Source organism: Egretta garzetta, unplaced genomic scaffold, assembly GCF_000687185.1.
Source record: "Egretta garzetta isolate BGI_Z169 unplaced genomic scaffold, ASM68718v1 scaffold42, whole genome shotgun sequence".
NCBI classification, from domain to species: domain Eukaryota; kingdom Metazoa; phylum Chordata; class Aves; order Pelecaniformes; family Ardeidae; genus Egretta; species Egretta garzetta.
The window spans coordinates 140,822-152,505 of record NW_009258782.1 but is presented as its reverse complement, the minus strand read 5'-3'; the positions used below and the strand labels follow the sequence as shown (position 1 = coordinate 152,505).

At 58.5% G+C, this 11,684-nt stretch overlaps 1 protein-coding gene across 6 annotated transcripts in view; it reads left to right on the top strand.

Annotated features, from left to right (window-relative positions):
- Positions 1 to 6: 6 nt before the first annotated feature.
- The window catches only part of AXIN1 (axin 1), a 91,728-nt gene continuing 80,050 nt past the window's right edge, over positions 7 to 11,684 (top strand). For 2 of the 6 annotated variants that reach the window (XM_035889148.1, XM_009649422.2), the window contains exons 1-2: positions 7 to 5,683; positions 6,076 to 6,202. The gene's annotated coding sequence lies outside the window, so the exon portion shown is untranslated. Of the gene's footprint in view, positions 5,709 to 6,075; positions 6,203 to 8,346; positions 8,540 to 11,684 lie in introns of all 6 variants that reach the window. The other 4 variants (XM_035889144.1, XM_035889147.1, XM_035889145.1 and 1 more) reach the window with 4 other exon arrangements.

The window sequence follows — 11,684 nt, the reverse complement described above, 5'->3', positions numbered from 1 at the left end:
GTAGGGTTCAAAGAGACCTTCTATGTCAATTGTTATATTATTAGGTAAACTCTAAGAAGAAAATCTTTTAATCCACTGTGGCTAATCCAGTCCACTTTTGTTGGCCAGGACATATTCAGCATCAACAAAAGGCTCTGGCCGACGGACACCGGCATACATAATGTATTTATAACTGCGGGAGCCTGCTCGGCGGCAGAAAGAGCCACTGCTTGGGCCAGCGGCGGGGGCCGGGGCGGAGGATTTGCCTGACTTTTATCAGTTTTATTTTCATTTCAAAGAACCCAGCTGATATTTGCACTCTGCCGCTTACCAGGGGGAGCACAAAGAGGGCAGGGATGTTTCCCAGCACCGGCCAGCCCCGAAAACCCACTGGGACCCCACCAGGACCCTCACTCCTCGCCTCCCACCGGGGCTGGGCCGGGGTGGTGGTGGCAGAGAGGGCTGCAAGGGCAGGTTTGCCCCATGCCTGGTTTTGGGGTGATGGTTCCCATGGGAAGCTGGCAGCTGGGCACAGCTGGGGTGGCTCTCCCCGAAATGGCTGTCCTGGGCTGGCAGGGTCCCCTAGGATTTACCCTGGGAAGGTGCTTTTGTCCTGGGATGGGGGGAGTCACCTTCCCACAAGGACGTGGGATACAACTGACGTGAGGGAAGAGCTGCAAAGGGCCGGCACCGCAAGGCGGAGAGCGGCGCATGGGTAGACCTCATCCTCCAAACCCGGGGAAAGCAGAGACCAGAGCTGAGGAACCTGAAAAGCAAATAAAAACCAACGGCGGCGAAGAGCAGGTGGGATGTGAGCGCGGACCACGTGGCCACAGCCTGGCCGACGTGGGGTCTTCTGGCAGGAGGAGGTGGGAGCTGGTGGGACCAACCTGAGATGGGTCGAGGCGGCAGCTGTGAGCTGCCGGTTGTGGGTGCTGGTGGTGAGCAGGGGGCATTGGCCACCCAGCTCCTTCAGGTCATGGGCATTGCCCATCCTGAGCAATGGGCAGGTGCTGGAGCCCCCCAGGGCAGGGCTGGGTGGGGGCCTACGCCGGGTCCACAGCAGGACAGGAAGGGACGGACGGCCAGGCTGGGTCCACAGACTGAGCCAGTGATTGAAAATGGCTGTGAAATGCCTGGCTGGACGGGAACTGCTGGCCATGGGACAAGAACGGGACTGAGCAGCAGAGACCTCCACAGAGCAAAGGAAGCAGGGTCTCCAGCAGGGGTGAGCTCACTCAGGAGCTCATGGTTGTCCCAGGATGCCACTGAGGCAAAAACGTCCTTATTCCCACGGTGGGTAGCTCAGTGCCATCCAAGGCTAGTGGCTCAGATCCAGCCGTGAGGATCTTCACGGAGACACAGCAACAGAGGGACCAAAAGAGCTTGCTTGAAAGAGCCAAGAGGGCTCGGCCAGGGTTTGGTCCTCGTGACAAGGGACAGCAAAGGAGAGGAGCCCTCTCCTGAGGGAGGGGGGGTCACCACACCCCCAGATGCTCCCCAAGGTGGGCACAGGGTGTTCAGCCATGGGGTAGCACTAACGGGGCACTGATGGGCAGCACCAGTGTGAGTGGCCTGGGAAGCAGAAGAAATGGCCTCTGAGGGACACTGCGAGCCCTGGGTCAAGCTTTTCCACTTTCACTGCGCTCACAGGTGCTTGGGGTCACCAGAACTACAGTCTTCCTCAAAGGTGGTCAAAATGGCCCATGCTCAGAAGTTTCTGCAGGGAATGGATGCACATACAGAGTGCAAAGCCACGAGTCACCGGCCCTGGATGGTCCACCCCGAGACCCACCAAGGGAGCCAAGGGATGATGCTCTCCAAAAGGCTGGAGCATACTGGGGGCTGCTGGGGGGCCCCGGCTCGCTGAGCCTCGCTGTCCAACCCAACCCATTGCTCTAACCATTGCCAAGGCATCCCCAAAACTCCTGCTGCATCCAGAGGTCCACCCAGCGCAGGAGCTGCTGGGCCAGAGCGACACACAAGGAGCACAAACCACCCGTGAGACAGAGGGTGAGACTTCAGGCTAAATCACCCATTTCCATCAGGCAGAAGTTTAACATCGGGGGCTGGAGAGGTGCCAGGCTCCAGGCAGCTGTTGAATGTGAGACTGAGCCTGACTCGGAGATGTTCAGTGTTGGAGATCTGAAAATACCTCACCATTGGGAAGAGGGAGCCTTGGAGCTCCCCTGCAGGCACCTCTGCTCCACGTCCCACTGCAGGAGAAGGCTCAGGTGGGCTGGCATGGCTTGCAGCATGGGCTGGGCTGTCGTGGGATAGCTGCCCACAAGACAGTCATCTCCAGACACAGCCCATGGGTGCCCACCCCACCTCATGGTCCTGGGGGGGGTCAGAGAAGTGTGGGAACAATCCAAGTCCACATCAGCCTCTGTGAGACATGCTCTCCACAGCATGTCATTGGCACACTGGGGAAGCTGCTACCGCAGGAAGATGCTAAGTCCAAGGTCTGGCAAGATTTGGTGTTGTACATCCACCACAGCACGGTTTCTTGTGCTTTGGCCAACTGCAACTATAAAAGATCAGGACGAAACACAATACGAGGCCTGATTTGCTTTGTGCTTGCCAGCCGTGGGTTCTCCTGGGGTTGGTCACCACGCCAGCCAATACTTGCCTGTTGAAGGACTCTGGCAGAGGAGATGTGTTAATAAGAGAAGGCTCTGTCAGAGTGGAGAACACATCCTCTGGGAGAAGATCCAGAGAGCCTAGCACGCTGAGGACAGAAAAACCAAGGCTGTGGGGATGGGGCTGCTGCCTGCTCCCACCACGGTGGGGGAAGAGCTATGCAGGCTGAAGGACACGGCTGGCACAAGCACAAGTGGTGTGAAATGGCTGCAGAGGGGCAGGCTGGACACCAGAAGGTGGCTTCAGCCCTGCAGAGCAGGGGACAGCAGTGGCCTCCATGTCCTGATGGGGACAGGGGCTGAAGGGCTGGGAAGCAGCACTGCTTTATGGAAGATGGTCCAAGGTCTGGTGTCTGGAAGAGATGGGACATGGCAAAGCTTGAGACACCTGCCCAGCCTGATGCCTACGTCTCTGCCAAGTAGTTCTTGCTGTTTTCTTCCCAGGGAAGGAGAAGGCCATGGAATGGTCATGATCGCTGGCCCACGTCTCCCCCAGCTCCCAGTCGTCCTGTCCAGGTGAGGACTTGGCTCTGCTGTGGTTCACCTGCCCACCATGGCATGGGAAGGGGAGGGGATTTTAGGAGAGAGGCAGCCTAGGGTTTCACACCCAGGGAAGAGAGCTACCAAGTGGGGAGCATGAGTGGAAAGGGGCCACTGATGGTCCCAAAAGTGCTAGCAGAAGGGAATGGGGACTCTCATGGCTGACATCCAGCACCAGGGCAGGTTTGCCTTGGCTGTGGAGTACATCTTGGACACCTCCAGAGACACAGACCCCTCCACTTCTCCAAGTTTCCTCCCACAGTGGCTGATTTTGTGAGCAATTTTGCCGGTTCTGTGTCAGGACAACTCCAATGCTCTCCACATCTCGACAAGGGAAAGCCTTGAGATGAATCGACGCCAAGATGATCTCCTGGGCTGGGCTTGTGCTGGGGCAGCTAAAGCAGCAGAAGAGTTTGAAGAACTCTTCCATAAGAGCATGAATAAATGGCACTTGCGGAGCACCCCCAGCTCGTCAGCCGCAGCTCAGCGCAGCATCGGATCGCTAATGAGGAGCAGCAGAGCCTGCACCAGCCTGCCCACCCCCCCAGCCTCCTCCCACCGCCACAGCCCCCCCAACCCTGGCACACTCAGGTGTCCCCAGCTGATCTGCAGCTCTCCAGCCACGGCAGAGGCTCCTCCTCATCGCCTCTCTGTGCATTTTTGCTCTTCTCTGCAGAAGGAAGCAGGTAAATCCCAGGGTCACTGCTGGGATGGGTCCAGCATTTTGGCTCAGCTGGTGCCCAGCAGTGCAGAGCCTCTCCTGGTGCTGTGCCTAAGGCCTCACTCCCACTATGGAAGAGGAACCCTGCAGAGAAGCCTCCTTTCCCAGAAGTGGTGCAGCCCTCGGGCAGGTCACCGGGGTGGAGGGGACACAGCAGTGCGGGGATCTCACCCACCAGCTCAGCTGGGAGGGTTGGCCATCGCTGGGAAGATGGGTGCAGGACAGTTGCCTCAAGGGGGGAGATGGCAAAGGAAAGCAACTCCCACCCGGGGCTAGAGGTTTTGGAGGTGCTGCTGGGAAGCAGGAGGTTGGGAAAGGGGTGGTGGAGGACGGAGTCCCAGTAGGGGTAGGGAGAGACCCCAGGAGGGTCTGTGGCTGCGTTACCGGAGAGTTGGAAGAGCAGGTGGCTCCCAGAAGTGCCCTGCCAGGACTAGGTGTCCCCCAGCTGGGGCTGGCTTGTTCCCCCGGTCTGGAGCAGACCTGGTCCCTTGGTGCAGCACCTTGTGCCGCAGAATTGCCCAGCGAGGGCTCTGGCTGGCAGGCTGTGGCTTCCCCGGCGTGCAGCCGTCCTGCCTGCAGTGGGCAGCCACCAGGAGCCCGTTACCGGCAATTAGCTGCAAACGGCTTCCCAGCCTGGCTGCTGGCCTGCCGGAGCTCTTGGAGCCAAGGCTTCTCCATGGGACAGCATCTGGGGCTTCTAATGCCCTGTCTGAGAGGTATGGAGAAATAAGGGGTGAAAATGTCACGGGGCTTCCCTCAGCAGCACCTGGTGTGACGACAAAGATCCTTCGCCGCAGCCAAGGTCTGGCTGGGTTTTGGACCTGCCCACACCAGCCACAACCTCAGCTGCTGTTGTTGCTTTGTGGGCTGGGAGCTCTCCTGGAGAAGGACAACGGTGAGATGAGACCTGACCTGTACCTGTCAGGTGTGCGTGCAGGTAAAATGATTTCCAGAGCTCGTCCTGAGTGCACGAGTGTTTCTGAGATGGCCTCACAAGCCTCACCGTGCCCAGCGAAGCTGGCCATAAACCCATGGGCCACTAGGTGGACCCACAATAAACCAAAATTGTGTGATAAGAGAGCTCGTTGACCACCTTCCACGTCTCTGGGAAGAACCTTGTTAAAGCAGATGCACTGTCAGCGAGCCTCATCCCAGGAAAGAACTGAAAAAACAGCACCGTACATCCAACTGGCCCCCACCTGGTCACCAGATGTTGGCCAAAACGTGGTCACCAGACCTTGCTTATCACGGAACTGGTTGCCAGCTCCCTGGGAGAGCTGGCCCTCCAGGATGGATGAGCCAGGAGCGTGGGGACAAGCACTTGCTCCCCAAGCCGGACTGCTGATAGGGATCGTATCAAAACAGTCAGGCTGGAAGTCTGCAAGGCTGTAGGACAGACATCAAGGCATCGCTGAGCACTCAGCTTGCTTTCGCCAGCCAGGCTAGTGACCACATCTAAGCCTGAAGATCTCACCCAGTGTTGCAAAACTGATCTGCAAGAGCAGAGCAACTGATATTTCCAGCAGGACTCTTGACATCAGGCCTTCCCTTACGCCCTTGGCAGCCCAGCTGGTCGGGATCACAGGTGGCTGGATAAAGGAGATCCGCCTCTCCCACCAGGATCAAACAGGTTGCATTAGCACAGGCTGCTCCAGGGCAACCCTGCCAGCAGGGACCAGCTGTCTCAATGCAGCGGTCACCGATGTGAGCCACCAGCCGGAGCCCACGTTCTTGCCCAGGAACGGTGCCCACCACCTTGTCCTGGCTGACCACGGGGACACGGGAGCAGCAGCCACAAAGGGTGAGCGAGCGATGCCCTGGGGCAGGTGGGTGAGCCCTGGGTCTGCAGTGGGGCTTGGGGACCAGGGACAGGGATGTCCCCCCAGTGCCACTGCTCCCTCCTGCCTCGGCTCTGCAAGGTGGGACCATTTCTATAGTGATAACTGCTCCAGAGCCCCCACACTCAGGGAAGGGATGGTCCCAGCATGGCCTGGGGCAGAGCAGAGCCCGCACCAGACATCTCCATCTCATGGAGGGCCAAGATATGAAGTGTGTCCTTCAGGACCACAGGAGCAGGACCCCCTCCTGCAAGTGGGGACTGGAGGGTGTCCTCACCTGGCCCAGCTCCCCCGCAAGCATCTCCTGGGCAAGGTGATCCCAGTGGGGACAAGCTGACATCTCTTCTCTCTGCAGAGCGGCGCTGCTGGGACGTGCGTGGACGGCGTCCCACCCCCGGCCACCCGAGAGGAGCGGCGAGCCTGGTGGTCTGGAGCATGGAGAGGCAGGCATGCGGGGTGCAGGCCTGGGGCGGACCCCAAAGGTGGGTGCGGGAAGGCGCGTGGGGTGGGACATCGCCCAGGGGTGCCCACCTTCACCAGCCGGTGATGAAGAGCATTGGGCATCAGCAATGCTGGCCAAGTGTGTGTGTGTGTGTTGGCTTTTGGCAAAGAGGGTTGGTGAAAATTGGGGGAGTCACGGGGTCTCGGGTCTGGCAGGGGTCTGGCAAGCTCTTTGCTCTGCATGGGCAACTCTTCCCCAAAAGTGACACAGGGGCCAGGGGGAGGGCAGGGGGACACCAAGGTCCTGGTGTCAGCCCATGCGCATCTCTCCCGCGCCGTGGCCCAGGGTGGCAGCATCGGCTCCTTGCCTGAGCAGGGCTGGGGCACACGCTGCAGCCTCGCTACTCAGCAGGGACGGGCTCAGCAGCCGCCCACCGCCCGCTCCCACCCTGAGTGAGCTCCCAGAGGGAGCTATGTCCCTGCCCAGGTGATGTCAAGGTTTAAGGACTTGAATTTCAACCTTAAATCTCACTTGTAGCTTTAGTCCCATAGCTTTTGCCGCAGGTTTTGTGCAACCCCTAGAGCATCATTGGATGGTTCATCAATTACAGATGATTTTCTAGGAGCTCGCACCTACCCCAAGGTGTTGTCACTGTGCAAAGAGAAATAGCTGAGGGGTTATTGAGTGATCAGCCTCCCAAGGCATGGCATGAGCTTGTCTGTAATCCTTTGGGGGGGAAACACCAGGTTTAGGGGCTCTGTAATGTGGCAGGCGAAGGCGAAGCAGAGCTGGGGGAAGGAGGCTGATGCCAGGGCAGGCACAAGGGGAAACACCAAGCGGGGATGCTGCTGGGGCTGAAGGCAGAACGAGACCCTGGGGAGAACAGGCCAGGGTGCCGGGGACACTGCAGGGGCTCTGGGTAATGCACGGGGGCTTCCCTCTGCCGTACGGGCATCTGCGCCACCACGGGCAAACACTGGCAGCTGCAAAAACTGCTGCCCGAGCTGGCCCAGGCCCTCCTGCCCTTACGTTCCTGGAAGGAGGCCACCCTGGCCAGAGGGCTGGAATTTCTCTTATTTTTCACGTGAGCAGTAAATAACTTTGCCCCATCCACCCACCCTAGCCCTGTACCTGAGAGGGAGGAGGTCCAGGGACCCCCGACACACCCTAAGGATTTGCAAACAAGCACCCATGTGGGAATGGACTGGGAAACTGGGACGACTTTGCTGGAGAGGAAGGACCCGAGCACCCAGAGCAGCTGAGCCCCGGCATCCGTCCCATCAGCCTGGAACCGCAGGCTCAGGCATGGACTTTATAAAAGAGCAGCATTTGAGCAAAAAGGCGTAAGCTTGGTGGCCAGATCGTACTTCACCCTCTTTGCCCAGCACTGGAGACAAATCCAAGGCAAGCTGACAAATTTGGGTGCGTTTGCCTCTTCCGAGGTGGGGAATCCAAAGCCAGAGGTGCATCAGGCTGCCCACGGGGACTCGGAAAGCGGCTCCTGCTGCTCTGCAGATGCCGTGGGGGGCCGGCATTGCCAGGATGGAGAGATCTCTTTAGACCAATGCCTCCTGCAAGAAGGCGTGCTGTGAGAGTTCAAACCAGCATCACCCGCTTCAGCTCTCGCCCCCAGCTCCTGGCATGGCTGCCGGTGGGCATCCTCGCTGTCCATGCCAGGGGGTGCTCTGTCCCTCCCAGCCCAGTGGGGCAGGAGCTCCCAGTTCCACTTGCTCCACTTGCTCGTCCCCTCCATGGCAGTGCCGCTGGGCTGCGGGACCCTTGTCCCAGCCGGGCTCTTCGGGGTGCCCTCGGTGCCACAATTCCAGTACTTTTATCTTGACTGCTCATACATTTTCTTGCTCCTGCTCTGCAAGCGTCATCTTGCCAGCGGTCCAAGAGAGAGCTAGCAGCCTCCCCTTCCACCCCAAGATATTTTTTTCTGGGCAGCTCCTTCTGCCATCATTGCTCATGTAGCCAAACCCCAATTCCTGCCTCAGAAATGAGGGTGCTCCAGGCACGAGGCAGGGATGCGGTAGGCAGAGGGCCTCTCTGAGGGTGAGTTGCCTTTTGCTTCCGCCAGCGATCGGTGTAGGACCTCATGCTTCAGGTTATTTCTATTTGTCCTCCAGTTTCAAAAAGTTTTTTCCATAAAACTGAAATTCGGCACCACTTACGACCTTGCAGGGGCCTTTGAAATCACAGCCAAAGGTTGAACAGCACCATCTAGTGCACTTCATCCCGAAACTGCCCGCGCCGGAGGGACGCCGGCTCTCGCCCACGCACATCTCTGCCGTTAGAAGGGTACGCTGGATGCTAAGAGCCCACCAGCCATCAAACACCACCACCGGCTCACGCCCGCCTTCCTTTGGGGAAGCCGGTGAGTCACTGCAAAGAGGAGAATTAATTTGAGATGAATATTGTCAGCGCTGAAGCTGAACCGGGCACTCTCAGCCTCTGCAGAAGTGATGCTGGAAGGCTCGCGGCTCCCAAGCCGACCCGGCAGGGAACTGTCGGTGCTAGCGGAAAACCTCCCTTCGCAGCTCCGAGAGCTGGGAGCGCAGGGCTTGCAGGGAGGCTCTGCCAATCGCAACCGTTGCGTGCACCGTGTCGGGCTGCTTGCATACGGCCCCAGGCCCTTCAGGCCAAATGCTGAGAGCCAGCATTTGATGGCTCTTCCAGGCAGAAATGAATGCGTGCACCAGGAGCCAGGAAGCGTACGGCATCCCGGGCTTGCATGGGGACCAGCCTCGGCTGCAGGCTGACGCCAGATCTGCACCAAAACCCTGCTGGCATCCCAGCTGTGGCAGTTTTGGGAAGGTGTAAGGCAGGGCCACGCTACCAACTGATGAAGAAGGGAGAAATGATCCAGTTTGGTTCATTGGCTTCTACCCTTTGTTGAAAGACTTCGCAGGCTGATTTTCTGCCCCCCCACCCTGCGTAGCCAGAGATGCTCAGTTTGGTTTTTTGTCTGTCTGATGTCCATGGTAGCTTGGTCTCTGGAAGTACCTGATATGGGCTCCTGACAGAGCGCAGGGACCGGGCCCCTTGGCTTGGGTGAACTGAGATGTGAAAGACAGGGAGGGGGCTCCAGAGGGAGCCCATGGCTCTCCCAGCCCCGCTCGGCCCTGCTAGAGGACCAGAAGATGGCAAGGCACCAGGAGAGCTTGGCATCAGCCTGCGGGGAATTCGGCTCTTCCAGCCCACAAAGGGGCCGCTGCCTTGGCTGGACAGGGCAGCGCTGGCTCCGCTCTCGCAGGGCACCAGGATGGAGCGTGCAGGCAGCGGTGCTGTGCTGCTGGAAGGGACCCGCTGGCTGGGCTGGAGCTCAGTCCTCACCCCGGGCTGTGTCCCCTGAGCCGGGGAACGTGGCTGGGAGCTGGTGGGTGCAAGAGAAGCCCCCGGCGCTTCTCTGATGGCCCCAAGGAGCAGGATGCAGCCCCGGGGCACATCAGGCCCCCTGCATTTCAGCCACCTGCACCCCGGTGCACCCGAAATCTTCACCCCCACCCCCTCAATTCCACCCCCTTGCCACGGAGAAATCCGTCTCCGGTTTCTCAGGCAGACTCAGTGTGGGCCATGAAATCTTGCTGGGCCTTTCTCTGGGAGATGAAAAGCTCCCCAATGCCCGATCATCTCTCACCCATGAAGTTGCTTAAGCGCTGTAATCGAGGCACCTCTGGGGCTCCTTTGAACTACGCGAGGCGGCTTCGGTTCTCAGGCATCCTCCTGCAAAGGGGTCAGTTTTTAACTCTTCTCCACCGCCCCTCTAATTTCTCAGCAACCTTTCTGAAACGCGGATGCCGGTAGCACCCAGCCCCGTCCCGGCCAGGACGTCCCCCGTGGGGAGCCGGCTGCTCCCACCCTGTCCCTCCTGCCTCCCAAAATCCCTCCCGAGCCCGTCCCCGGCAGAGCATGGGTTTCCAGCAGCAGGGCCCTGCGCTCGGCGATGGGATCCTTTCACAGCTGCTCACATTCAACCACGTTTTATTCGCCCGGGACTCAGCTTATGAAGTTTTTCTACAGCTGTCTTGACCTCGTCCGTGTCTCCTGCCCCTCTCATTTCCCTGGCCCCGGCGTTTTTCTCAGCGGGGCTTTTTAATCTATTTCTAGACCATTGATGGAAATGCTGAATAGCGTTGGGCTTCCCATCCAAGCCCCGGACACCCACTGAGAGCGTTCCCATTCTGCAGGGATTCCCCATTGATGGCTGTCGGTTTGCCAGCTCCCAGTCCCTTTAAGGTGTCTCTCTTGATGTTGTATTGTGCTAATTTTTAATCAGAATACTATATGGATTAAGTCACATGCCTGAACAGAGTCCAGGTCTATTATTTCTATGCCATAACCTTTATCAGCCAAACTTGTAATCTCTTCAAAGGATGACATCAGAGTTTGACAAGAGCTATTTTCCAGAAACCAGGCTGATTGCATTAATTATATTCCCATCCTTTAATTCTCTACCAGCTGAATCCCACATCAGCTTTTCTAGTATTATGCCCGAGATCAGTGTCGCACTGCTCCATGTAAATCAGCTCCCAGCATCGTTCACATGAAAGAGCATGAGGAGCCGCACCGTCCTGCCGGGCTCAGCGCGGGGGCGGGAAGGGGAGTGCCGCTGCCCGGGGTGGACTTCTGCATGTTTCAGAAAGCTGGAAAAAAAAAATGTTGCACGTTTCAGAAAGCTGGAAAAAAAAAATGTTGTACGTTTCTGAAAGCGTTCCCTAAATGCACGGAAACCAGCACATGCAGTAGAATAACTGCATCAAAAACCAGAAACCATCCCTCTCGGAAATCTGAGTAGTTTCTGATTTTTAGAGGACTGTCTCAGGGCTTGCTTGCGCGTTCAGCTTTTGGGATGGTACCTAGGGGTCTGCCTGGCTCAGCCCCAGGGCTCCAACCCCATCATCGCTTTCCAGGGAAGAAGCAAGCTTTGCAATTCCCCATCGTGCTACTCTCATTCGGTCTCTGCATCTGGTAGCCTCCTCCTCCTCCTTGCAATGTCCCCCATGGCTCTGGGACAGCACTGCCGTCTCAGTGCCAGGGTATCCTGCCTGGCCAGAAGCTCCATCTCGGGGTAAGACCCCCTCCCCACCGCCTTTCTTGGGAGTCTCCATGTTGTTTGACCCATTTCGGTCCATACAGTGCCACCACCTCTTGGCGAGTCCCCTTATTTCTCCCCACCGCAGAACTGCCCCGCTCAGAGAAGCCGGGCACACGCTGCAGTTCCCAAACCAGCTCTGGTTGTTGGCAGAGGCAAGAGCCGCTGGGGGCCCAGCCACTGCATCCCTGGGCCCACTGGTGTGTGGCCTCCCCTGGGCAGAGATTGGCTGAAGACCTTGCCTTCGGGTCCCAGATGGAGCAGTAGAGGCCCAGGGTGGCTTTTTGAGGGTGGCTGTCCCTTCCCTGCTGAGCCAAGCCGGCTCCTCCACCAGGCCTCGGAGGTCTCCAAGGCGTGACCCCCTCCCGGGCTGCTCAGGAGCTCTGCCGGGCTCCTCTTGGCCGGAGCCCTGCAGCCGCGCAGCCCT